Below are 26,959 nucleotides of genomic sequence, written 5' to 3' on the forward strand. Positions count from 1 at the left end.
TAATATGGACATGTAATTTAGTGAGTTTGCAATGTTTGACTTCATAGTGTATATCTATGTATTTTGTTTTCTTTTTCAGTGGGAAGTTGTGTTTAGAGTTTAGAAGATAGAAGCATGTCACTTCATGGCCCCATGTTTGTTTTACTGGACTTAAAAATTGAAATGTTACAGAAATTGTGTTTATCTTTGTAATAAATGTGGGGCTGCCAATGTCTGAGGTACTGACATAAGTAAGAATACTCAGTGCCAATATAAACACCAGAAACTGGTGGTAGCTCAAAAAACTGTAACCAGCACTGTAAGAAGTCCAGAAAACACCCAGAAGCTTTAAAAGTAGAAATACCCTGTTTTATTCCAGTACACTTAAGCACATTAACTGACTCACCACATTTTTGTGCCTATACAGAGGACATCATCAAATAACAGACTACATACCCACAATTCTTTAAATATACTTTACAGTTAATTAACACTAATTGTCAATCCTCATTTAAAGAAACACAGTTTAAAACAAGTATATCACAAACCAAAAAAACTTACTATAACAGTTAAAATGTGTTAATAACTTAGTGTATAATATAATTTAATGAATAAATAGATACAAATATTTTTGATATTGTTTCTCTCAAATGTTGTTAAAAATAGGTATGTTAAAACCACAAATGTAAATAACATTAAAACCTACACAAATACAACCTAGTGTTGTTTTGTAAAACTGCACTCAACTGAAAAATGAAACTGCAGCAATATTACAAGTATTCAAACACTTAAGGTAACACCACTCTGTATTAACCTCAAAAAATATTTAAATATTGTATCATGGAATATTTATAATCTAGCTGCTCTATGCTTAAGGACAAGGGCAAGCCAGACATATTTATTTAGACCAGGGGCTCTATTGGCTTCAAGAAACAGTTGCCAATATATTTCCCTATATTATATCCTTGTCTGCCATAGCCCCCCCCCCCCCAGGATCCTGTAAAATCTGTTCTAATACAAAAAAGTAAATGCTGCCTGTTTTTAACTCAAGGTATGTTTAAGTAAAGCAGTTATGGCCTCTTTGGTTCTAATTACATACATGTGTTCATAGATCCTCCTTTTGAGCTTGCAGTCAGTCTTCCTTATATAAAACGCATCACACTTTTGTCATAAAGCAAGACAAATAACACCTGCACTATCACAATTAGTGAAGGTTCTAGCTTCTGTATACCTGTCTTTACTTTGAATGTAAACAGTTCCACTATTGGACATGTAGGGACACTGAGCGCAAGCTCCACATTTAAATGAACCAACCCTTCTCCTAGTAGGGGCCTGAAACTTATTTTTATCATAATCTAAATTTTCCTTGATATTGCATCTCTTTTTGAAAACAAATATAATGCAGTTCTTAAATATAGGGTCTGTGTCTGAATAACTAGCAAATCCCAGTAGTTCTTAATAACATTTTTATTTAAATTAGCTTCACAATTGTAGTTTAATACTAAAGCCCCTTTAAAGTCTTTCACCTTCTGTTCATCTTCTTCATCATTATGGTGGCCTGGTGTTTTAAGGGTCACAGATTCCTTCCCTGAAATAGGGGCAAATTTGTCTTTTCTACCTTCCTTGACTTCTTTCAACACTTTTTCCACCAATTGTGATGGATATCTTCTCTCCAGAAACATATTTTTTAATAATGTACATTCTTCATTAAAGTCTTGTTCACTAGTAGTCATCCTCGATGCCGTAATGAATTGTGCTTTGATAATACTCCTCTTTTGTCTGCAAAGGTAGGCACTTGTGTAATAAAGGTAGGAGTTAGAATAGGTTTTTTTATGATACACCATAGATTTAAATCCCTGTGGTTATTCTACCTACTGTAAATTAACATCCAAGTAGTTCACCAAATCCCTAGTGATATTGTAGGTGAATTTGAGAAAGTCTGTAGAGGACCCTAGATATTCAATAAACTCACTTTTTCTTCTGTGCCACTCCAGAATATACATATATCATCCAAATAGTGCTTGTGATATTTAAAATATTGAACAAATGGAGAAATAAACACAAATTTCCAATCCCATACCTGCAATATACTATTCGCACATGTGGGGGCACAACATGCCCCCATAGCTACCCCATTTTCCTGTTTGTAAAATTCCCCATCAAAATGGATGAAATTGTTTTTAAGTACTAAATCCATTAGTTCAACACAAATTCTAAATTCATCTTTATTCAGGCTTCCTACCTCTACTAAGACTTCTTCAAACCATTCACGCCAAGTATGATGTGATATGACAGAAAATAAATCTGTAACATCTATCATAACAAAAATCAACCCTCTATCATAAAATTCAGGTCTAATACTTTTCAGAAGGTCCCACAAATCTTTCAAGATCCCATTATCTTCAGTCAATATTTTATTTAATTTACTCTACAAAAACTTAGCTAATGGGTAAGTCTTAGAACCATTTGCAGCCCACTATGAAGTTGGGGGTCAGTGACTTTTATATGGACTTTTGGGATCCATAAAATCGATGGGATGATTGGTCTCTCTGTCCACAAATAACTAAATGTATCTTTATCTAAAATGCCATCATACAGATATTCCTTACTGGTAAAATCAATTTTTGATAGGCTATATTTATTTTGTTTTTCAAAACCATGGAGTACTTGTGTTCATCATTCAAAATATCCATCATTTTGCCCGCATAACACATTGCATCCATCAAGACTACCCCCCCCCCCGGGTCTGGCTTCATAACCCTTATTTGTTTGTTCTTTTTTGAATTCATCTAAAAATTGTCTTTCTTCTAAGAGGAGACTGGGAAATATATTGTTATTATGTAGAGCTTCTTTAAGTTTTCTTTCTACTACATTTTCAAAATTCTTTAACTGGGGGTGAATTGGGGAATTGAACATAGTTTTCATTTTAAGCATCTTTTCCTTATCACCCTCTGGGAAGTTTTCTGAAAACATTAGTTCTAAATGTGTCTTTCTAATAAATAACTTCATATCTATTGACACGTTGCTAATATCATGCCTCCTGTTAGGAATAAACTTAAGACCTTTAATAAATAACTTAAAATAGGTTTTATTAACTTCACTACTACTGTAATTGAATATATTAAAATTATTGTAGGTAAATTTGTAGCCGTCCTGCAAAATCTGCCCTTCTGTAAATAAGGCCCCCTCCCAAAACCTGCATCTGTTATGTTTGCCTAATAAAACAACCTTTCATTTAAAATCTCCTCTCTTCATGAAACATCAGAGTACAGATGGATAGTAAGGTTAAGGGCAGACAAAGAGAGAGGCCTGAATGATAGGGTACCCCTCAAACCCCTGTTAAAATCAAGACCACTAGCTAGGAAGTAACTAGCTTGAAGCATTTAATGTATTTAATTGATCCTTTATGCACACATAGTCTGCTACAGTTAGTGTAAATACTAACCTTTTAATATTAAGCTTTGATAATGTAAATGTTATAATAATTTTTAAAGAAAGTTTGCTTTTTATGTTTTTCATATATATTTTTTGACTGTTTCAGTTTTTTTGATGTATATTTTTCAGAAAGGGATGTATAACTGCTGATGTTGAATATGATTGGTTGTTTTTAAATTAATTGAGTATATAAGCACAATCTGTTGTGTCAGTCATAGGTCTGATGAAGTGGTGTATCTACATCATGAAAGTGCTTACCAAATAAACCTGCTGTTGTTATTCCATTGGCCATTGAGTGAGTCTTTGAATGTTGTTGTGGAAACTGTGTGTATATATCTTATCCAAGGATCCCGTTTTGCTGACCACCACTTGTTTTGTGCTTGGATATTTATACATTTTTTGGTTGTGGTTAGCAGCAATGGTGGAAACTCATAACGTTAAAGACTCTTGTTCGACTACAACGATCATGGATGGTTTGAATCGCAATGCATATACTCCAGAAGGATTGGGTTAGAATTTTACATCTAAAATGATCGAGTTTTTGAAGAAGAAACCTTGTATGATGTTGAACAACACATAGAATAACAGTGAGTACAACACTGAAAATAATGACATAGACTTTGCTGCTTTTCTGAAAGATGTACACAAGTTTGAAGGACTCTCATACAAAGTAAAGAGAATACAAGTGCAATGAGCGCATTTTGAGGCTTGCCTTAAAAATAAAGTAATTCTTAGGGGACTTAGAATCTTAAAAATGCTCACATATGGCGAACAGCAACCGGAGCTACTATCAAGGTGGCAACAGTTAAATTTAGAGATGAGCTTTAATTATATACGCTTACTTCTAGAGTTTGGCGATAAGGAGGAGGATCATACTATGCAACAAATTGTTTCTCATAGAGATAAGATATTTTGCACGTATCCTTGTGCACTAGTTGAAGAGAAACTGCAGAATATATTTGACTCAGTACATATTTTTGAAAAGAGATTATTAAGGAAAAATCTAGGCAAGTTGCAAAGAGACATTGCCAACTTTACAGCGGGCCATGTATTTGTGTGGCCGAGAAACCGCACAGCAGAGCATGAGAATTCCCAGTCTACCTTAAGGGTACAAAATCTAGTGGATGATGTACAAACGGCGATAGCAGGCACTTCGAATGCTATGCCCACAGAGGAACGACTTGGCACAAAATGGAAAGCAAACACTATGCCCTTAACCACAACAAATGAGATAATGGATGGCATTTACAACTCCAACAAGAGGATATCTCTTGAAAGAAAGAAAGAAAGTGTGGGCAGTGAAATACCCAACCCCTCTGTAGGGGTGAGCCTGTTGGCGGCAACGGAGTGGTTGGAGACTTGGGACAAAGAGATTTTTCAAGTACTTCCTATACACCTGGACAAGGGATTAGAGACAAGGGAACAGAGGGATACCAACAGAAACCAAATGAGATGGAGATAGTCGCAGGATTTCTTGGGCAAGATGACACAGAGAGGTCAAAAGAGAACTTAGTTCTGAATACTTCTTCTAACACGTTGACACGTTGATTGAACTTTGCAGTGATACATTTAACAGATGACGCTCATGCATTTCAGTAATAGACACCGAACCATCACAGGAACTGCATGAGAGGGAGATATTGACAGGACTTTCTAGTTGAGAAGGCCCTCAGGATGACCTTATCTGGAATATCTCCTCGAGAACATTAAATGAAGCGCAATGCAGTTTATTGAACAAGGGATTGTCATTTATACCTACTAGAAAAACTGAGATAACAGAAACTATTTTTAATTTAAAAATGTTTAATAGGAATGTTTTATTGAAATTGATGTTTAATAATGGTGTAGATTCCAATGCCTCAGGATATGGGAAACCTAGTATGTTTATGCCATCCAGTAATACTGCTATCGATATGTTTTCACAGTTATGTGAAGCAGAATTGTTTAATAAATTGAGTAGTGGTAGAAAGGTCAATTTCTTTAACATGAACAAACAAGAAAATGAGGCTTTGAGAATGTTGCAAATGGACATGGACATTACTATCAAGCCTGCGGACAAAGGAGGTCCGATAGTAATCATGGACAGTATTTATTATAATATGACTATGCATGAGATGTTGGATGACAGTAATGTGTATAAGCTGATTAATCCTTCTGAACTTAGGAAATTGATAACTAATGTTGAGCATACATTATATGACATGCCTTTAGATCACACAATAGATCTTGATCTATATAATTATTTTAAAGTTGTGAAACCTTTGACACCAGTTATAAATGGATTACCCAACGTCCATAAGAACCCGGTCACACCTCCTTTGAGGCCTATTGTTTCCAGCAACAACAGGTTAACAGAGCCACTTTCCATATTTGTAGAGAAAAACCTGAGGCCAGTTGTTGATAAAAATAGCAATATTCTTAGAGACTCTAGACAATTTCTACAGGATTTATTTAACTTTAGTAAGAGTGTTGATTTAGAGATGGGTGCAGTGTTGCTTGTCACATTAGATGTACGCTCCTTGTTTACATGCATACCGAACATACAGGGGGTTGATATGTTATCCGAATATTTGATATTGGACAAAACTTATGAGGACAGACATGTTGATTTGATATGCCAGTTAATGATGCTTATACTAGAGAACAATGTTATGATGTTCAAACACAGGATATATTTGCAGACAGAAGACATAGCTATGGGCACTTCACGTGCCAACGGCTACGCCAATCTAGTAAAGGCTGGATGGGAGAATAAACTTGTGTTATCACAGGACAGACGGGACCAATTGATTTTTTACAGGTGTTTTGTTGACGACCTGTTTCTGTTATGGAGGGGTGATAAAGCAGAGTTGATGAGCTTCTGTGAGTTCATAAATGCAACCACAACTTTTCTTGAATTTGAGGTCAGTTTCTCTTTTAGTGAAATGAACTTCCTTGACATTTGTATATATTTGGATGGAGATGGGATACTATCCACAAGAATACACAGAAAAGAATGTCATAGGAATCATTTCCTGCATAGGAGTAGCATGCACCCCCAACATATCTTCAGAAATGTAGTGAAGGGGAAAACCCTGCGGGTATCCAGACTTACTACTGAAAATGAGATATTTGATACTGAGTTAGGAGTGCTGGAACAGAGGTTTGTGGAGAGAGGGTACACTGACTCGAGAACCCATGAGATAATATCTGGTGCAGCAGAATTAAGGCACAATGAAGGGAGACCTTATTTTTCAGATGAAGGAGTATTAAGTGGAAGGAATCAGAAACATAGGAGGAGGGTAGATAGACAGATACATATGCCAGTTGAGTTATCAAGTGATGTGAAAGTTGTAACAGATGTTATTAGGAAATACTGGCTTGTTTTATCTCAAGAGCCTGACATAGCACCTATCGTAGGTGACAGACCATATTTTTCCTATAGGAATAAAAAAATCACTTAAACAACTTTTATGTTACTCTAATAATAAAAGAAATAAGACTGAACAGGGTGGTAAGAAAGGTACCATTCCATGCCATAATTGCAACCAATGTAGATTTATTGACACAAGTAACAAATTTGTACATCCTGACCTTCATATGGAATTTAGATTTATAGTTAAAGCATGTTGTAACAGTAGAAATATTGTTTAATTAGCTATATGCGATTTATGTTCTTCCTTCTATGTTGGCAAAACCAATAGGAAATTTAGGTATAGAATAAGGGAACACATGCTTAAAATCAGGAACTGTGATAATACTAATGCATTGGCAAAGCATGTAAATAAAACAGATGCCACACATACTTTTAGATTTATGGCAGTTGAAATGGTATATGAAAATGAACAAGGAGGGGATATAGTGAACTCAACTAAAACATCAGAGAGCAGATGGATGGTAAGGTTAAGGGTGGACAAAGGGAGGGGCCTGAATGATAGGGTACCCCTCAAACCCCTGTTAATATCAAGACCACTAGCTAGGAAGTAACTAACTTGATGCATTTAATGTATTTAATTGATCCTTTATGCACACATAGTCTGCTACAGTTAGTGTAAATACTATCCTTTTAATATTAAGTTTTGACAATGTAAATGTTATAATATTTTTTAAAGAAAGTTTGCTTTTTATGTTTTTCATATATATTTTTTGACTGTTTCAGTTTTTTTGATGTATCTTTTTAAGAAAGGGATGCATAACTGCTGGTGTTGAATATGATTGATTGTTTTTAAATTAATTGAGTATATAAACACAATCTGTTGTATCAGTTATAGGTCTGATGAAGTGGTGTATCTACATCACGAAAGCGCTTACCAATATACCTGCTGTTATTATTCCATTAGCCAATGAGTGATCCTTTGGCCCATATACTTGCTAACTATGATGTGACAAGAAATCAAAACATTCAACATACTTTATTTTTCTAGAACTAAAATATACTCAGGTGTTGGGAGTGTGGCTTAATGGCTAAGGTGTTTGCCTTACAAACACAAAATGCAGGGTTTGAGTCTCACAGCAGATAATTGTCTAGACTTAAAATGGCAAGCAAGGGCAGTTAGCTTAGTACTAAGCTATGAACTATGAACTCAGACAGCTATGACATTGCTTCAAAGAGTAGATTGGTGTAGCATTAGACATAAATCACACACATTGTCAGTTTTCTAGTACTGTCAACAAAGTTGGCCAAATGAGTTTAGATAGAGAGAGATTAGGGAAAAAACACCGTGGGAGGGAAATGCAGGGTACTTGCTCCTGAACAAAACAAAACACAGAATTATTGTACTTTTTTGGCAATTTGACTGTTCCAGAAATAAAGATTGACTACTTGGCTTATCAAAATGAAAGTAGTTGCATCTTTGCAGGGGAGCTACTTTGCTTTATCACCCACATACATTTTTTTTATGATTGTTGTCAAAATGATTACAGGGGGAATATAATAAGGTCTACATGTTTTTTTTTTTCTGTGTAGGCATCATGCTGCACTGCTAACATGGGTGCGAACAGGTTTAGATTCAGTAAGTACTGCTAAGCTGTGCACAAGCTCACCAACACGGAAACTTCGGTGGCATGCAAATCACCTCATAAGCAGGTGAATCTCATGCAAATGAGGCAAGTAGAGCAATCCAGCAAGCAGATAGGCAGCTCTGCAGACCCTGTGTCAGTGTCCATAATGTACACGTAAAAATTCCATGGGCAGGACTATAGACAGACAAAAAGCGCTGTAAAAATGTAGGTAGATACACATAAATAGCATAGTACACACAGATCTGAGCAAAACTATCCTCTGTGTGTTCCAAAAGTTAAAGTAAATATATTAAATTTTTTTTTGTAATCTTACCATGTCTGCACAGCACTTATCATGTATGCACAAACTTGCCTTATTACAAAAAAAGCAAAAAAAAAAAAAACAGATATTAATATCATGAGACAGAAATGAATTACAGGACTCTGTGTACAGTATCTACAATGGTGTATGGGTGCTGTTGCTAACATGGAAGGGGCTTGGAAGTGTGTAGTATCCAGGCTGTGGCCATGGATCCCTATGCAAATGAGGTGGAGTTACCTAATAGCATAATGGGGTAACCGTGTCTGCATTTCCCTCTTCGTGTAGGCAGAGAACTATGTTCTTGTCCACATAGGAGGTAGCTGACATAAGGAGAGGGTGTGCCCAATAACTTCAAAGCTGAATGGAGCTTAGCTGCTCCTGTTTGCACAGCACACTGCCATGTTAAGCATGGAAGCCTGAGAGGGTGTGTGCAGTGATGTCTAAGCTTTGTTTACCTACAGGCATGTGTTTCCACATGTTTGCATGGTGTGTTGCTGTGCTGAGCATGGAAATTTGAGGGGGATGTGCACTGACTGCTCAGCAGGGTTTACCTATGGGGTACACATTTGAGGGGTACCCCACAGTGCTCAGAGTATCTAAAAGGCCAGTGATGTATTTATTAGTGCTGATCCTTGCATAACTTAAACTAGGGCCATTAAATGATGTCAATGACATATAAGGCAGGTGCAATGCATCATAGGTAGCCAGTCACTCGGGCAGCATCTACAGTAGAGCACTAGAAAGTATGCATACACCCTACAATCTGATTTTTCCCCCATACTCTGCACCATTTGAGTACAGACTTGGGAATTTTAAATAAAATTATGCTAGGGGTTGTTGCAGTCTGCTACATTTGTATGTGTTAGATGCTGAAGTCAATGCTGCTGCTGCTGCTGACAATAGTCCTAAATAGATAAGGAGAAGAGGTTTTAGGCCCAGGGAAACCTTCCAAGAGCTACATGAGCAGGAAAGAGTGCTACAGAGTGGACAGGGACATACTACTAGAACTCACTGAGCTCTGCTGCACTCAACTCAGGCCCAGAGCCAACAGAGGGGAACTCATACCAGTGGAAACAAAGGTATGTGTAGCCCTTAGGATAATAGTGACAAGTGCTTTCCAAACATCAACTGAGGACAGTGTGGGAGTTTTACAGGCATCAGCATTCTTGGTACTCCACCAGTTCCTCGCTGACATGCTACCACATGCCAATGAGCACATTTCTTTTCCCCACACTGCTGAGATGAGGACCAGCAATATGCAACACTTCTACCGTGCAGCAAACTACCATGAAATACTGCATGCCATACATTGCGCTCATGTACATATCAAGACACCACCTGGAGAAGAGGGAAGAATCTAAATCAACAGCAAGGGGTACTATTCCATCAACTTCCAGGTCATGTCCAATGCCCAGGGGATTATCATGAATGTGTGTGCTGGCAGCGCTGGCAGTTATCACAACTCCCATATTTGGCACTCATCAAAACTGTACCAGATATTTGCTTGGGGGGATATCCCACATGAACATTTACTGGGGGATGCTGGATACACACTGGAACCATGGATGATGACAACCATCAGAAATGCACACACATCCACAGAAGAACACCATAATGAGGCACACACACAAACTAGGAACATCATAGAGCATGTATTGGGCTGCTGAAGTCACGGTTCCGGTGCCTCAATATATCTGGCGGAGCCCTGCAGTACTCTCCAGCCATATGTGCACATATGTTCATAGTATGTGCTATGCTACACAATATGATCCTGCCAAAACAGCTGCAGCAGGATCAGCAAAGGTAAGGGATACACAGTCCCCAACCAGTGCCTAGGTCACCACAGCCACACTCACAGGTGGACTCAGAGGAGGAACCCCCTGATGATGTATTTGTAGGCAGACGTAGGCATGCCCAGTACACCATGGCATTGACTAAGAGACATCACATAGCATATTCACTGACAACCTTGGGCCCCAGGAACTGATACTTTACTCCTACTCATATACATATATTAAAATAACTGATGTCAGGTCACCCACACAACCTGTATCTATTGATGTATTGGTTGTCTACCACTTGCATCACACAGAGTCATCCCTGAATTGCAGTGCTGTCACCTTCTGCATTCTTATAGTAAGACTCTAACTTACACACTAACTGTAAGGATTACTATAATAAGGTATTGTATGTATGGATCTGCTGCTGTTATGCAAGGAAATATAGTGGGCTATTTGGTCAGAGTTAACATCCACATGGGACAACTGATATCCGGTCCAATAGTATGTGTTCCGTAATTTTCAATAAGCCTCATGGTTAGAATATTCACAAGATGTTAAACAGTAGGCATACATGATATATGGACTACTGTCTACCCAAGCTGATCATGTGCTGTTGTTTCCCCACCCCCAACACAGGGGTGCACCCATATAACTGCTTTAACAGAAAATCGGCTATGGTATAGCAGTAGGCCAGGCAATCTCAGGACTGTAACTTAGATAGATCTCACATGTTGTATGTCTTTCTTCACACAGGATAACAATGTACATATATATGCTGTTGAATGGGTGAAGGATGACCTTTCTCTGTCTAGCAAGCTGGGTGGCTCAGTGGACTAGGGAAGCTAGCATGGGTGATGGTATTGATTGTTCTAATCTGGAATTACTCACTTTTGCATATTAGGTAGTAGTATGTCGGTGTTTTCACAGAATGTCATACCTCCCAACTCCTTAGTGCAAGAAAATTTGACAAAGACTGAATGATTTGCCGGACAAAGGCTCAAACATAGGGACAGAGTTTAGATATCCATCACATAAACTTTGCTGGAAGTTAAGGTGTTGCAGTAGCACATATATTCTAATGGATATAAAGTCTGACACATAATTGCTTGTCTGTAGTTAGTAGAATGTATTGAGGTCAACATTCAATAAAGCACCAGAAGACCACAAATGTGTGAGGAACAGACCAAACATATGATCAAAACTCTGAACATTTTGTGAAAATCAGGACAGTTGAGAGGTATGCAGACTGTCAGTCTGTTGGTGGTGTGACATTATCAACCCCAGTCACATATTTAGTACAGCAGACAGCTGAGGAATTCTGTGGACATTTTCAGAGTGCAGTACTGCAAAAACAGGGGTGGATATTAATGTCTGTAACATACAAAAATCCCAGACTTAAATAAAGGTAGGTGTGACCAGGAGTCACATTATAAGTACTGACAGTCCCACTGAGTATGTCCATACACTTAGTAAAAATGAGTGCAATTCTGTTTGCCCTTCTTTGACATGACCTATTATGTATAAATGCCTATACATACAGACATATACATATGCATATCCATCTGTCAGTATCTCTCTCTCACATGCATAATATATCTATTGCTATGTAGTGTCAAATAGATATACATAGCTATGTATATTAAAATGATACATAGACTCCCCCCATATATCTACAGAACACATATACATATCACAAACACACACACACACACACACACACACACACACACACACACACACACACACACACACACACACACACACAAGCACACACACAGCTAAATTTATATATACATCCCTGTTATATACAGAAATATGTGTGCGGATGTCTGCGTTGTTCAACATACCCTAATAATGGTGAGTAAACTGCACTATCAAACAGCCATAATGTTGCTCAAAGGATCCAAACTAAGGGTGCAACATTACATAACCCACTTAACTACAGACCTCTATTTCTGCTGGATGTCACCACATAGACAGATACAGATGAGCAGGCGGTGTAATATATAATGGTGTCAATGTACATATGGACAGAGCACATTGTCCCTGCTCACAGTGTCACCTGTCTAACAGCAAGCAGCCACATATGGCTGTATTGGTAACTGTAAACACATAGCTAGGATAACATCAGTTATCTCACTGCTGGGATACTAGCTGCATATACCAGTACAAGCCAATATCACTCTGCAAGCCACAGATGCTGTTCAACACAAGCCTAATTTTTGTAATGCACAAGTACTGTGCCTGCAATTGCATATACAACAGGCTTAATCTGTGGAGCGTGTGATGAGTACTGTGATCTATAGTGTATAAGCGTAGATAGGTAGGGGCTCTAATCACACTGTAGCCCACTTGGTGTATGTGTGTGTGTGTGTGTGTGTGTCTGTGTGTGTGTGGGTATGTGTGTGTGTATATATATATATATATATATATATATATATATATATATATATATATATATATACCCCTGCAAAACAATAGACATGCTCTCATGGGCTTTTTAACTGCAATGTTTATGCACTTTCTGCTCCCATAACTTGCTGCTGCCTTCCACACTGCTCTATTCAACAAGGCCCAATGATGCCAGCCACCTTAAGACTACCAGATGACAGTGTAGTCACAAGACTTAAGCCATGGCACATGAGATAAATACTGTCATCAATCATGTGTCATACTAAAGTTTGAATTTCACTACAGGCTTCTTGGTGCACATGTGTGTATGCATATTTCACTCTGCAAAACAACAGCATGCCCTCATGAGCTATCTGCCTGCAATGTTTATGCACTTTTGGGCCTGTAACTTGCTGTTGGCTTCCACACTGCCATATTCTGCAAGGCCTGATGATGTCAGTCACCTTAAAACTATCAGCTGACAATGTAGTAGCAAGACTTAAGCCATGGTGCGTGTGATAAATACTGTCATCTTTAGTGTGCAATACTAGATGGGTAGGGGTTCCAATCTCACTCCAGGCTACCTGGTGCATGTGTGTGTGTGTGTGTGTGTGTGTGTGTGTGTGTGTGTGTGTGTGTGTGTGTACACCCCTGCAAAACAACAGATGTGCCCTCATCGACTGTCCACCTGCAATGGTTATGCACTTTTTGGGTCCTTAACTTGCTGCTGGCTTCCACACTGACAAATTAAACACAAACTAGGAACTTGAAACAAAACCCAGCAATGCAGCCCAGATACACACCAGTAAGCTCAAATGATACACTATTAATGAAAAAATAATAACAAGAACAAGAGCTAAGCCCTTTTGTTCCTAATGGAACTTCTTCAGAACTCTACATTACACTGTTTAACCACATTTAAATATCACAAGATAAAATCACACGACCCCTACATGAATGAACAAAATCACTTAAAACTAATGTGCTTCAATTTCAGCACTGAATTAATAGAAAGTGCTTCATTTAAACTAGGGTAGTGGGTTGCATTGAGTCTTGTCACTTCAACTCACACATATCCAAATATTCATCTACTACTCTACCCTGTAAATCCCTCATAATTTTAACAATTAAAAAAAAAACAAAAGAATGGTTAGGATAACACATCAAATTCCTGTATAGGGCATTAGTGGTCTTGCATTTTTTAATATCTAAACAGTGTTCATAAATAAGATCCCTTAGTTTCCTCGAGGTCTTCCCCACATAGATGGCTGGACACTGTTTACACTGGGCAAGATAAACTATATTTGAACTGTTACAATTATATCTTCCCTTAATTTTATAAGTGATGTTCCTGATAACAAAAGAATATAGGGGCATTTGGTGCCACAACCACATTTTTTATACCCATATTTGTAAAAGGTTGCTTACCCTTTAACCCTAATTCTAGCCATTTCTTAAAAGACGTTCCTGCCTATAGATCATCATGGGTTTCTCACCCATTTTTTCACTAACACTTGGGTCTTCATTAAATAATTCTAATTTTTCTAATCACTGTAGCAACAGCTTTGCTATCCAAGGAAAATGGAAATATAAAAGCTTTTCTGTTGCTTAATTGTGAATTGCCTTTCCCCATGACTTGTCTGGTAATTTTTCCACTAAGTAAAATGGTTTGATAATACCCATTCTCCCTTTTAATGAAAACTTCCCTTTTAATTTCTTCCAAAATTCTATAGGGTAACCCCTCCTTATAAACACGGACATCAATGGCTCACATTCATGTTTAAACATATCTATCTCAGATATCATTCTAACTAACCTCACCAGCTGCCCCTTCACTACAGATTTTTTTCTGGTGTATCAGGTGCCAGCTTGAGAAGTGCAAATAGGTGTTGAAAATGTAGGTTTATGATATATATTAGAAATGAATCTTCCATTTTCAAGATCTTTAGAAATCTCCACATCCAAATAGTTAATTTTGTCCATGTTATAACAAGATGAAAAAGTGAAAAATTCAACAGTATTATTTATGTGCTGCAAAAATTTGTCAATGGTGTCATTCCATAAAATAAAAATAGCATCCAAAAATCGGGTATATAAAACCCAGCACTATATGGACAGTTTAACACATATTTGTCTCCCCATTCAGCCATGACATAATTTGCAAACAAGGGGGCAGAGGCAGTTTCCATAGCCACCCCTGTTATTTGTTTGTTTGAAAAATTGACCTTCAAAATATAAAAAGTTGTTTCCCAAGACAAATTCAATTAAACATGTCATGACCACTGTCCTCCAACTTTCTATTTGAAAATGCTTATTTGCCTAGATTTCAAACCATTCAAGACCTTCCTGATGTGGAATAACTGAAAATAAATTGTGAACATCTATAGTCACAAAAACACATTTAGGGGCAAAGACAACTCAGTTCAATTTGCAAAACTGCCAGGAATCTCTACATACCTGTTCTATCCTTTTCAAACCACATTTTAATTGGATATCTATATTTTTTTCTATAAAGCATGTTTTGGACCTTGCTCCATCAACAATCAGTCAAAAGGGTGGGTTATTAATGTCAGAATGAATTTTTGTAATACCAAATATTTGTGCTACAACTGGCGTTAGACATAAATTTAAATTCCTTTACAGAAATGTGCCCATGTAACACCATATCCTATAATATTTGGCAAATTTTTAAGTATGCAGCATTAATTTCATTCCTAGAAACTTCCCTGCAGGTATCGATCATTAAAAGCTGATTTATAATATTTAAATAATCCACCTTTTTCATAACCACAAGCCCACCCTCCCTATCTGGTTTCAGAACTCTTATATTCGGATCTGCACATACATCAGTTAGTATATTTTTCTCACATTCACTCAAATTGCAAAAGTCAATCTGACATTCTTTTAACAAAACATTCCTGATGTCTATTTCACAAAATTTCTCAAACTGCTGAACCAGATTTTGCAATGGGGCGTTAAAGGTACTGAGTCTATGTAAACCACTATCATTCTCTATGATATTATTAAGCAAAATAAATACATTGAGTTTCCAACAAAATAACTTCAAATCAATGATAATGTCCACCATATTCACTCACCTTGCAGGCACAAACAATAGTCCCTTTGATAGTAAGTTGACATGAATGTTAGTTACAGTCTTAGAATAATTGTACATTTTAAAGTCTCCTTTGTCATTAATAGTAACACTGTATGTTGGAATAGGTGTCTCACAGTCAGTGAAATCATTAATATCGGGTAACCCAAATGATATTACCTCCTCTTCCAATGGTTCTGCTTTAGTTTTGCCCCTTCTTTCTGATACTGCTCTTCTTGTTGTTCTGACCCTTGGTCCCATTCTCTGTTCTTCAAATGCTCTGTTCTCCATATTTCTCCATTCCCTAAAGGAATCTGCTCTTTGATATGACCAGTATTTTAGATATTATCTCCTGTAGCAGTAGACAGAATTTCCTTTGTTACCACTCTCCAATTGGCTGTATCCATTTAGTTGCCATGGAAACCAGGGGATTTTGGGTACACTGTATTCTTCCACACTGCCCTATTCTACAATGTCTGATGATGTCAGCCACCTTAAAACTACCAGATGACAGTGTAGTAGCAAGACTTAAGCCATGGTGCATGCGATAATAGTGTGATATATAGTGTATAAACCTAGATCGGTAGTGGCTCTAATCTCACTCTGCCCAACATGTTGCATGTGTATATCCATATGCCATACATATGATGACCTTCGTAAAGTAGACATAGTTAGGGTTTTGCATAATTTTATTTGTAGCTGTTGATGTGCCCCCCAAAGGACTGACCACAACAAGGCTTTCTGATATCAACAAGCTTTATATGTTCTAAACTAATAGTACTAGCAGACATTAGTTGTGTTGCATGCATTGGGTACTGTGATCTGTAGTGTGTATCAGTACATAGGTTAAGTGTTCTAATCTACATACAGTCAACTTGCAGGATGTGTGTGCCTTGGTGTGTCCTGTATGTGGCGAGTGGAAGTGGTGCTAGCCTGAATGTGGCCATGTTTGCGTGTGAGACAGTTACAGCAGTGTACATCATGATATGGATCCATAGGACATGTGACATTTACTAGCATAATGGCCATACAGCCCTCACAATCAGATGCATCTGTATATCCCTCGATACAGGATCAGCACATATTGCCCAAATCCAAGAGGGACTCAGGCAGACACCATGTGTTGAATGACAGCCGCACAGCCAATCAAACAGATAGCATGTTCTGAGGTACACTGAGGTGCTTTGTGTGCCATTTTATAGGGTCTGTTTCAAGGGTGTGTTTATGTCTGATAGACAAATGTCTCCCACAAGCATGTAGTACTAACATCACATAGTAGGTTAATGCCCCTACAGTGAGTCATCCATCTACTATGCACCCTACAGATATGCAGCATATGCACTCCAGCAAGGTCACACCTTGCCCTGTAGCAGACCTTATCCCAAATTATGAATGCATGAGTACGCTAACCACTGCCATTGTCCTTGGTAGACTGTCATAAGGATGTGAACCTATGCAGCTATGCATGCATACTGCTCTACTTTGCTCTAGTCATATTTATGCTGTGCTGCCATGCCATGCTGTGCCACATCATTGTCACCTTGTGTCCATAGGTTATCTCCTTAGACTCCAGGAACAGAAATATTCACAGTTCTGTGATATACCTGTCGTAGTGTAACAATACCGCCTGTACAACATCATACAAGATAAGGTCCACAAAAGTATGTTGTGTACTCATGGCACATGCCAGCATACAGTGTATGTTGATGACCACTGCAAGTGGCATGGCAAAACAGTACTGCATTTCACAAGTACATGTCAAGTAAGATAGTCACCCTATGTGTCAGAGATATAGCTTCATTTCCTTACATCGATGGGAAGGATGATAGGGATGTGGCACAGGTATCATCACTTGCACAGGATGATGTGTGGGGGAGCTGGAGGCCTAGGTTTGCCCAAACAGTTGATAGCATGTGTCTGAGTCAGGAAGGGAAGCAGGTTGGATGGAACATGGAGAGGTGCTGTGTGTGTCCGTAGATGACCTGCATGTGACAGTGGTTTGTGAGTGTGTGCATGCACACAGTTAAGCTCAGTTCTAGCCCTACACATGTATATGTTGGACAGCTGTGAATTGTACATGGTAGAGTTGACAGTTCACCATCTCTGGCCCTGAACCTGGGAACTGGCTTTGTCAGGAGTTGCACTGACACCACCATGCCCAAGGTCAGATCCGGTACTAGTACCTGATGGTGATTGCTCTCTGCTGCAACCATGCCCCCTATGGGAACTCCCAGGACCATGTGCCAATGGCCTGCCATGTTGTGGTGTGGGCAGCACACTCCCCTCTGTAGCACTGAGTTTACTGTCATTATGGCCATGTGGACTATCAGCAGATGGAGTTGTTGACCTACGTCCACTGGTCTGATGCCCAACTCCAACCACACATTCCAGCACAGACAATGTGTGGTCAAGACAGATACTATCTCAGCCCATCTGTCCACTGTATCAGTGAACCAATCCAGGCTGTCCCCAATGCGATGGAGGCAGCTGTGGATGTCAGACTGTACCACATTCATAACCCTAAGCATACATCTGGTGTTCCATTAAGAACCTACCTGTGCTTCCATGATGGCCGAAAACATCTGCTGAGTGACCCATGATGTGACACCTGCAACAGCTGGTGGATGGACAGCAGTCCTCCCATGAGCACCCCTATCAATCCACCTGTGTTGAACCTCACTATCTCTCTGGCTATGGTCACTGTCTACACTCACTCAAGCCATAGTTACCACACTGACCTGTTGAATGTGTCCACCCTCTGATTGTCCCATATTTGAGACCTGTGGGGACTAGGTACATGTGGGCATACTGACTGTGTGTGGTGACAATGGCAGCAGAAGAGGAAAGTCAATCTCTGGGACAGATTTAGCACCTGACAAACCCACATGTGCCTCCCTGTGGCCATCATCATAATCAGAGTCCAAATAGGCACTGACATCAGGTTGTGCGGGGGAGACACCCCAATCCCCCAAGTCACCTGTGGAAACCAAGACCAAAGCAGTACATTACTACCTGCACTATGCATGGAAAATCCACAAGGAATTATAATAATAAGGATGCACACCTGCATTACCACTCTCACATCTCCTCATTTCCACTTTCCTGCACAACAGAGTTCCTCACAACAAAATACACATTCAACTCAAGGTTTTTATACCAAGCACGTCAGATAAATCACATGACACTTGGCCAGTACAATGTACCCTGTAGGTATGTAATATGACACTATACATGAAACAACAGGTCTCCTACAGATGATCAAAATCCCAAAAAGCCAACTTTCATATGGACAAGACCATATGATTGACTTTTGGAATTTTGAACACCTTTAAAAAAAAAACACAAAACAAAAACTTACCTACATGTTGTTGGCAGGGGAGAAAGCCCCCATGCACCCCCCCCACTGGTGGTGGTGCCCCCACACCCCCTGCAATTTAAATATACCAACTTTGAGATCTTCCCATTCTGCACTATATGGAGATGTCCATTCTGAATTTTTGAAATTCCAAAAGTTGATAGTCTCAGCCATATGAAAGTCTGCTTTTTGGGATTTCAATCATCTGTAGGGGACCCAATAAAACAATGCTTTAAACCCAGTATACCTATCTTAACAACTAGACACAAATACAAGTTTCAGTGCCTAAGGTATGTACCATCAACCTTTTGGTATGTACAAGGCATGTCAGATTAATTGCCTCATGTATACCAGGGGGCTTATTCACACTGAACTGTTACTACGGAAGTGTTTCTGCTCATTCAGCTACACTTCTGTGATTACCCACTCCAGGAAACATAGGTAACTGTTCCAGACTGGAAAATACAAACATTCTACTCTGGTTGCACATAACATTACCTGTACATAAAGAATTATCCTGGCCCTTACCTTTAATGTCATATGTATGTTCCATAACAAAACAGTATCTTGCTTACCAGAAGCAGGACCATGGTCTTGGACAACTCCTGACAAACCTGTAAAAAGGTGAGGGTGAGGTAATTTAAGTAAAACCGCATGTTGCAGCATAACAAGGTAATACATGCATATATCTCACATGTGCAGAAGCTACTGTGTTAATTGATGTACTGCTGACATTCTGAGTATAAGTGTACAACTGAGCTAAACCCCCCACAGCACATAGACCTGACACCCACATAAAGGTATGTACAACCTGACAGAATGACTGCTACAATATTGCAATGGTGATCAAATCTAGCTTACTTGTATGCTCGTCTAGTGTAGACACTGTGACACCAACCTCCACAATGTATGGTGTGATGAATGCCTGGGAGCTGTCATGTGTCCCTAGGCTTGCCAGGAATTCCTCAGTGGCAATGAGGGGTTGTTCCATTGCAGGCCTTCCACCAGTGACAACACGATCCCTGGCAACACCGGCTGCCCTTCACCATGCAGCATTCACCACGTATGTAGCATGGTGTCAAACCTGCTCATTTCTCCTATCCTGGTGGCCAGTCTCATTCACATCCTGGACAAGGTCTGCCTGCAATGCAGCCAGCTGTTCCTTGTTATGCCCCCTCCCCTGGATAGGAGAATATAATGATGCTGCCTTAGTCCTTGAAGTATTAGTTCATTCTCTGCATCTGAGAAGGGGACAAGGGGACATGACATCTGCAATACATTAGTCCTGAAACACACCAAATGGGAAACACATTACAGGATCAAATACATGGATGTCCACTATGTACAGATACAGCAAGAACAAAATGGCCAGCACTATCTACTGCTTGCTTACACATGTCATACCCCACAGTGTGAGAATATACTATACATGTGGATAAAACCAAGATAGTATCATTACTGAGGTTGTTCCCTGTGTGCCGTGAGAGGTTCTACTGTATGATCATACACCCAAAATTCTACTCCACTGTGGTATATCCCCTAAGGCCAACCACCCAATAATATGTCATAAGACTAGTGCCAGACAAATAGCAGTGTTCTATTATGACCACTATATAGGGACAGTCCAACAACACCAGTGTGCCACGATGTCAAAAGACAATGCAACCTGGTATATTGTATGTCCCTTGTATCTGTAAGACAGCAGGGTATCAATGACATGTCATTACCACAGGCCTAACACAGGCTTACTATTGTACTCCCTATTCCCCATATCTCTATCCTCCCATCTGTTTCCTATTCTGTACAAAAAACAGTTACATACCTGCTGGAGTGCAGTGTCCCTCTGTTGAAATGTGCTACTAGTACTGTTTTGCAAAGGTGTGCTAGGTGTGAGGAAAGTGTCATACAGAATGTTTGCCCATAGCCACCTGCTTCCATTTTAACATGCTTCTCAGTAGCAGGTAAGTGCATCTAAAACAATCTGTGACTCTGATATGCTAATTGCATCTAAACAGCTGAGTTTTACTATCATTAGCCAATGGCATGCAATCACTGTGCAATATAAAAAGGCCTTCATGTAGAACAGGGCCCCTTTCTTAGTTGTTAAGTTAGACATTACTGGGGTGAGGAGACTACATTGTTGCAGAGGGTGGGTCTGTAGCAGAAACCTTTACATGGAGCTATGTGTACCACAGGCTGCAGCTGCTGCTGCAGGTAACAGACATAGGCAGTGAGTTTTAACACTTTGGAGGGCAACAAGCTATAGGTGCATCTGTGTCAGCTGTGTCAGTCTTGTTGTACAGGCAGATCCAGGGTGAGAGTAACCTTTACACTCCAATTATGGCATGTGTTTAAGGTATGTAAGTTAAGTAACTGAAAAGCAGTTATATAATTTGCAATGCTATGCGCAGATAATGAGTGCACAAGTCATTCATTAATTGCTTTCTTCACAATAATGTAATTGAAATGCAATGCATCAATGGATTTTACTCAGGACTGTGTGTGGCAAAATGTACTGTATGCAAGGCATTTAACAAACTAAGCTATGGAAACACTGCTACAGTGGGTGCATTTGCAATATATATGTGCATACACACAGGCTGTGACATACATTTAGTACATCCATCAGTATGTGCATGGCTTTATATGGATGTATTTCTTCACCAGAGTCCCAGCTGAATATGTATTTTGCCATGAATGCCTTAGCAGGTGACTTTCTACTTGTTGCTGATAAAAGGGCAGATTTACCTGCTATCACAGGCCTCAGTTACATCCATTATCATGTTGTTGGCCTTCTAGTGGTGTACTATTGTACCAGAGTCCAAGGCACACTCCCATTTATTCAATTATGTTTTATTCCAGTTTGAGCAGTGTGGTGCGACATGCAGCTACACTGAAGCATTCCTAATGACTGTAATTGGCAATTACTATATTTTATTTAAACCACCTGGTTTAAGTAAGAGTTGCGTGGCATGGTGGCTTAATGCAGTATGCAGCAGGTGTCATAGACTCAGGTTCGAAACACAGCAGAGGTGTTTATTTTGCACATGTGTCTTACAATGTTAGAAACACATATAGTTATTATAGCTCTGTTTAGCTGAGCTTATCTAAGCTGCGGAACGTGGTGAATCATGCAGCTCAGCACTAAAAATATATAAAGAACAGAAAAAACGGGAGATATGAAAGTGTTGAAATGGGGGCAAGCAGAGGGGAAGACATAGTTAAAACAAGGAGGGATGTGTAGGAAGTGTGTAGGAAAGAACCATACCAATCCATTTGTTGTACAGCAACAACTGTGCACTTTGACAGAATTTCTAGATGAGTTTGGATTCTCGAACCCCAATTGGACCAAATTACATGTTTCCAGTGGTCATGTGTATAAAATGGAGAGCTATGTATGGGACAATATTTTTTTTGGACAGGATCCCATTTTTTTAAGGTGATAGTGGAATGTTGGGGAAGGGACATAGGTACATGTGGGGGAGGAAAGTTGGGTAGGTGAGGATGCATTTGTAAACAGACAAGACAAACAAGAAAGCAGATGGGGCAGTGTGTGACACATGAGGGGGTGAATACCTTGGATAGGGAGGGTGTTGTAGAATCTGAGTCCCATGTGCCTCCACTCACATCCCCACCCTTGAGACTGTCAACAGTGTTCCCGCACTGCCATGAGGTTGGCTATGATGGAGGTTGAGCACCAGTGTGAGGTCAACCCACCAATGTGGCCAGCATTCTCTCAATCTGGTGCAGGTGGCGATCATAGCCATAGTGGACTATCCTTTGCACAAAGACCGGCAGCTCCAAATGGGTGTATTACCCGATGCCACAGGTAGTGCAGGGTCAGCAGAGGTGGCAACACCAGTCTGGATTTCAGAAGTGCTGGGATATGGTGCCCTAGCCAGTTGAGGCAAGGTAGGGGGATCAGCCAGAACCAGCCTACCTTGACGTGCTGTGATAAATGAGGTATACCAATAAGTGACTGTTAGTAATAACCAAACTGATGTTAGTATTAACTGGATCAAAAATCATATTTATTCATCCAAATTCATATTAATGTGTATTATGTGCAAAGCAATATTATGTAACATAACAGTCAGTATGATAACAGCATGCCAGTACAAAGTAAATGATAGGGCCAAAAAGCAGTTCGCTTAACAAATATATTAATATTGCATCATAATAAAACATAACAATAATCAACCACATTTTCCAATATATAGTTAAACAAAATATGTCATTATTAAATCATAATAAAACATATCAATAATGAAACATATTTTTACAAAATATAGTTAGATTAACAAAATATGTTAATTTTAAATCATAATAATAAATAACAGTAATAAATAAATTAAGATAATGGCTAGGGAGAGAGAGAGAGAGAGAGAAATATTCCATTGCTGACATTCCAGATTATATCCCTGAAAACATGAGATATATACTCTATGGGTGTGTAGTGTCAGGTTTGAGCACAGTGACTACAATTCCCCTATAACTGATGTACCATGTACATACCTCTCAGGTTGTTAGTATGGGTCAGTATGGGCCAAGCAGTAACAAATGCAGATACACCACTACACAGAACACTTTCACAGAATGTGGACTTATATAACTAATCAAGTGTTCTGTAAACAGATTTGGTAATACATTGCATTCCAGGTAATAATTTATCTGCTAATCATGTGACAGATAGATTAGGCAGTTTTAATTACATTACAAGAAATTGTGACACTTGAGAGGCATGTTTGTGTACAGTAAGTTAACTAGTCAGCTGTCATGCCTTAGTTGGCAGGCATGGGAGTAGAATCCAATAGCTGTGACTGCAGGAGACATCTGCAAATAATGTAATAATTAACTGCAGCAACTTAGTACAGACATGCAAGGGATAAAGCCATACAGCTTTATTTATGACTCCACAATGCTGATGAACACATTCTTAGTATTGTTGTTAACATTCTGTGAAATCTAAACACAAGATCTGCTTATAATATGGGCTACCTCAGAGTGGCCTAATGGTTAAGGTGTTTGCCTTACAAACACACGGTGCAGGGTTTGAGTCTCACAAGGGATAATTGGCTAAGCTTAAAATGGCTCGCAAGGGCAGTTAGTTTAGTAGTAATCTATGAACCTATAAATTTGTTGTGTTCCTGGTGAGAGAGAAAATGTGAGCATTACATGACTGATACTGAAAGTTTAGTGCTACATACCACTGGATTTGAAGCCAGGACTGTGTGCGGCAAAATGTACTTCATACAAATGATTTAACAAACTGAATTACTGAGTCACTGCTGACAAATGACTGTGACTGATACTTGCCTGGAAATAACCTGGAACTGTAATATGACTTGATTAATATAAGTTACAGGATATTCCTTTGTCATTCTAGTACTGTTACAGTGTTATACTAGATTGCAGTGACAGTAGAACAAATATGCATGGAATACAACAATACTGCTTATATGAAAAAGGCTGTTGTTTAGAATTAACAGTGCTAGTGAATACATTTTATTGTTTTTGGTTTGAAATATCTGTGAAGTCCTCACACAATATCTGCCCATGGACAGGGCTACCTCACCCATATACCTTCATTACCTGATGTCTGAGGAAGACAGAGCATTATTTGACTGATATTGGCCTGGAGACAGCCTTGGACAGTACTATAAGTTAACCAATACAGTTTGCAGTCCATTAGATTTGATGGCTACAGCTATTACAGTGTTACACTTGACTGCAGCAACCTTACCATAGACAATCAATGCATACAGCTCTACAGCAATGGTTTTGATAACACAATTCTGCTGAACAACATTTTGCTTACTGTTACTGGTATTGTTTATTGCAATACAGCTGTTACTGTTCAGTTATTGCACTACAGCTCTACTTCCCCATTTATTGCACTACAGTTCTACTTGCCCACATTTTGCTTACTGCTATTGGTATTGCTAATGCTTTATTGAAATCCAGTACTTATCATTCATTTACTGCACTACAGCTTTACAGCTCTAATTGTCCATTTATTGCACATTTTTTCTTCTGTATCCTTTATTGCATTAAATGCTTTACTCTTTCTTGCTTATTGCACTACAGTCACCATACTAAATCTATACTTACCATGCTCATGGAGCAACCTGGCCAAGTGCCCAGCATGGGACTCGACATTGCAAGCCCTCTCAGCTGCAGCTGTCTGAATAGAGGCACACCATTATGCATACTAGTTTGGCAAACATTCAGCTTGCATTTTGGTTGTACAGTGGAAGACATATTTACATACTTGTGGAACATTCCCTGCTTGAACTTCCTGAACCCAGATGTCCAAGGTTTCCCTGTTTCTCTTTTTCAGGTCAGCAAAATGGTAACAATACTGCTCACCTGTGTGGGTGATACCAGTAACACTGGTGAGTTCCCTGGCCAAATGGTCCCAGGCCTCTGCCTTACATTGTGACACCTGGAATCCATCCTGCATTAGCTGGGGTAAATGGTTTTTAACAAGGAGTCCGAGAATGACCATGGACTCCTGCATGTCCCAACTCTGCACTTGAAAGAGCACACCTTTACCAACACCGCCAGCCATACCAACAGTTGATTAAACTCCAATGACTGTTGCAGGATTCCCACCTATCAGGCTTATGATAGGCTGTTTTCTTGCCCTTACACATCATTCAGCAACATTCCAAAAAGCACCATGTCACTTACCAGCATGCAAACCAGCTAAGCAAAACCAAGGAGCATGAAAACTTGTAGAATCATGATTTTAGTGAGGCTTAGCACCGCACAAACTTTGGTAGTCATTAGCATGTTTATACACTGCTTAGCATGAATGATCAGTGTTTAGCAAATTGCAGCAGTGCAAAAATTCACAATATTTTAATGAAATTAAAGAAAAGTAGTACATTAATTTACATTTTCTGCCAGTTATGGACTCGAACACAAATCCTACTACACATGAGACCACAACTCTACCTATGTAGCTAGTTGGATGTTGTAAAAACTAGTATAACTTCACATAGTGTGCATATTACCCGATCAAAAGTTTATGTTAGCGAATACCTAAATGTCTATCTGGTAATATCGAAAAATTTAAACAGTGAACGGCCAATTTAACATAGGGAATGAATTCCCTCGGCCAGAAAAAAAGGAAAAAAAAATTAAACAAAATAAAGTGGGTGGCTTTGCCCCCCACACCCCCTAACTAAATATACCAACTCCATGAATGCTTTACAGTGGGGAAAGGGGCAAAATCTGCAGAATGGTTAAGGAACTTCTTTCCTTTTGTTAAATCATTCATTCATGTTTTTTGCTTTCGCTATTACCAGATCGACATTTAGGTATTCACTAATCTAAACATTCAATCAAGTAATAGGATCCCTTCACATATACTACTAGGCTACCTGTTAGCATTGCTGAGCACTGCGCCATGCCATGCAAACATGCTTAAATGCAACTAAAATTAAATAATTAATTACATCTGGTTTCTATTTTAAGATGTCTGGCAGGTGTTGGCCATGAATGTATGAGCTCCGCTCGGCTCTGCTGCACTCCACACTGTGCTGCTCAAATAAAAATTAAAAAAAAAAAATAATTATGATAATTAATTACGTCCAGTTTCTATTTTTAGATGTCTG

The sequence above is a fragment of the Protopterus annectens genome, chromosome 3.part0, assembly GCF_019279795.1.
Source record: "Protopterus annectens isolate FY-2018-M chromosome 3.part0, PAN1.0, whole genome shotgun sequence".
In the NCBI taxonomy this organism is placed as follows: Eukaryota; Metazoa; Chordata; order Ceratodontiformes; family Protopteridae; genus Protopterus; species Protopterus annectens.